This window comes from Podarcis vaucheri, assembly GCF_965113315.1.
Source record: "Podarcis vaucheri genome assembly, chromosome: 1".
NCBI classification, from domain to species: Eukaryota; Metazoa; Chordata; class Lepidosauria; order Squamata; family Lacertidae; genus Podarcis; species Podarcis vaucheri.
This window is the reverse complement of record NC_138759.1, coordinates 139165843-139168429: the sequence shown is the minus strand read 5'-3', so window position 1 is coordinate 139168429 and position 2587 is coordinate 139165843. Positions and strand designations below refer to the sequence as shown.

At 40.5% G+C, this 2587-nt stretch overlaps 1 long non-coding RNA gene across 1 annotated transcript; it reads right to left on the bottom strand.

Moving 5' to 3' along the window:
- Window positions 1-412: 412 nt before the first annotated feature.
- On the bottom strand, window positions 413-2262 carry LOC309520056. The gene is made up of 2 exons (XR_014214137.1): window positions 2135-2262; window positions 413-1588 (listed from the first exon to the last, which is right to left on the bottom strand). It is a non-coding gene; the product is annotated as an uncharacterized lncRNA (long non-coding RNA).
- Window positions 2263-2587: the final 325 nt, after the last annotated feature.

Genomic DNA, 2587 nt, shown 5'->3' with positions numbered 1-2587 from the left:
TAGAGTAGTTCCTGAGTTTCATGGCTTATCCTCATGGCTCCCTGATAACAATCCAGCCAGAGTCAGGCACTGTGAACCATGTGCTCAACTCTCTCAGTGAACTCAGGGGGACTTTGAAATGCTTCATTTTCAGTGTGGTGTAGTGGTTAGAGGGATGAACTAAAAGCAGGGACACTTAGCTTTAAATCCCCTCTCCGCCATGAAACTCACCTTGGGCCAGTCTCTGTGTCTCAAACTAGCTTCCCTTCACTGAAGATTTTTGTGGCTTTAGCTCTGCTCATATGCCTGAAGTTTATGCCCTGGGCTTACCTTCTGTTTAGATTGTGCACACTTCCTCCTCATGTTTAAGGAACAGAAGCCTAAAATAACATTAAGAATGCTAATCTAGCATGAACAAAATATACCTGAGTAGTTTTGTCAAAAATAGCTGCCATTTATTTAGAAAACGGAGGCTGTGTTTCTTGTCTGAATTCTCTTTTGGTAGATTGGATGCTACAGAGAGCTTTGGCTGATCGAACACAACTATGACATCACAGAGGCAGCTTCTGAGAATGTCTCTTTATAGGCTCTCCTTCTTTCTAGATATAACAACTGCCTCATATTGTTTAGAGGATGAAGTGTACTGTACTGTCTTATCTCACAGCCTTTGACATCAATGATCTCCTACTTTGTTTTTTAATTGATAAAAAAACCCCACTCACTTTCATATATTCTCTGAATGTAGGCTTTTAAAATGTAATGCTAGGTATGTAAGCTGGGGAAAGCTTCTCTTAATACACAATGAAATAAAATAGATTGTATTTTGTATTCTTGGGTTGTATCCCTGTTTTCTTGTGCCTTGGGACTATTTTGAAGTTATCTTTTGATATGAAGATGATTTTGATCTATGGATGATGAACAGTAAAATTCCTGCATGTTGCATAGTGGGATGAAAAGTCTGATTATAGAGGGGGGCGGAATGCCACCAGAACTTCCTTCAAGCCATAAACTGTTTTTCACACATGCCCTGATGGCTTCCCTTAAGCAGCGAGGAGGTTTTGATGGATGGGTGGTATTAGAAAACTTTGTTTTTCTTCCTTGCCCCATTAAAACCTGTTCTCCTTTGGAACTCAGAGCATGAAACAAGCTGCCTATTATCTTTAAATGCATTTATAACCCAGGCACTCCATAGAAGAGCTCCAAGTTTATGAGATTAAAAGATGTTTGGGAAGCAGAAGGCCTGATGATTTATTGCATTTGACAAGGTTTTTATAGGAATGGTTTTATAGCGATGGTACCATGACAAGCTGTACATGACAAGCCATATCAAAAGTACCTACTGTTTACAGAAATTGATGTTGTGTTCCTTGTCTGAATTACTTTTGGGAGAGTGGATGCTACATAGTGTTTTGGCTTATCATGGTGGGACTTTATTCAAAGGGTATAGCTTGGTTTAGTTCATAATTGAGCTTCAGAAGAGAAGATAGCTCTCACATAGCTTCTGCCGCCAGCAAGAAATGTGTAACAGGAAGGTGACTCATTGGAACAGATTTTCATCTTCTCATTCATCTGTAATTCTCATTGATTTTTGGTGGTTGTAAGGATGAACCTTAAAGATGGGGAAAGAAAATTTCAATCCATTTCAAACAGTTTTACACCTGCACTGATTACTGTATCATTTATGCTGCACTTTGTACATATTTTAGAATCTGGGACCCCCCAAAACCATATCTTGACCACTTTATATAGGATTTTGGTTTTTTTAATATCACTCTATAATGACCAGAGGCCTGTAGTTAATATTCGGACAAGTTGATTCCAACACACACAACTCTGCCCCCCCCCCCAAGGGTTACCTAGTGCACTACAAATCCCTTGGCAACTCTAAGTTGCCGCATAAGTTTTGCTGGTTTTGCTGCAAGAGATTGACATCTCTTTCTCTTGACTGACACTTTCTCACCCATCTCTCTGGCCTAATTCTCGCTGAGATGATAAATCCATATCTGGGTTTTAGTACTTCAAATTCTAGGTGGAGGCTCAAGTGATAGAATGTTCTTCCACACAAAATATTGGGGAATGTTCTCTTGATAGCTGAGGATTTCTCTTCAATGTTTTCAGAGTACATGACTGTTATAGGAAAATCTTCCAGGCTCACCTGGATTGCCAAACAAAGATACCAGCCAAGAATATAGGAGCAAAACAGCCGGCTGTAGGCTTCAAACTACCACAAGGAAAAAGCAGGAGGAAGCCCAGAACAAAGGATGGCTCCCTTTTTCACATGTTTCCCCTTTTACCCACAACACCCTTAGTGAAGCTTCATACATACATCATAAGTACATCACAGCTATGTCATAATCTGGAAAGGGTTTCCTGGCAAAAACCTGAACATTAGGTTTACCTTCATCCTTCCCTTGACCTCCACTTCACACCCATTAAGTAAGAGATGAGTAGTACAGTCATACCTTGGGTTGAATATGCTTCAGGTTGAGCGTTTTCAGGTTACGTTCCACGGCGACCTGGAAGTAATGGAACGCGTTACTTCTGGGTTTCACCGCTTGCGTATGCGCTTAAAATGCGCTCAAAACACAACCCATGCATGCACACTCGT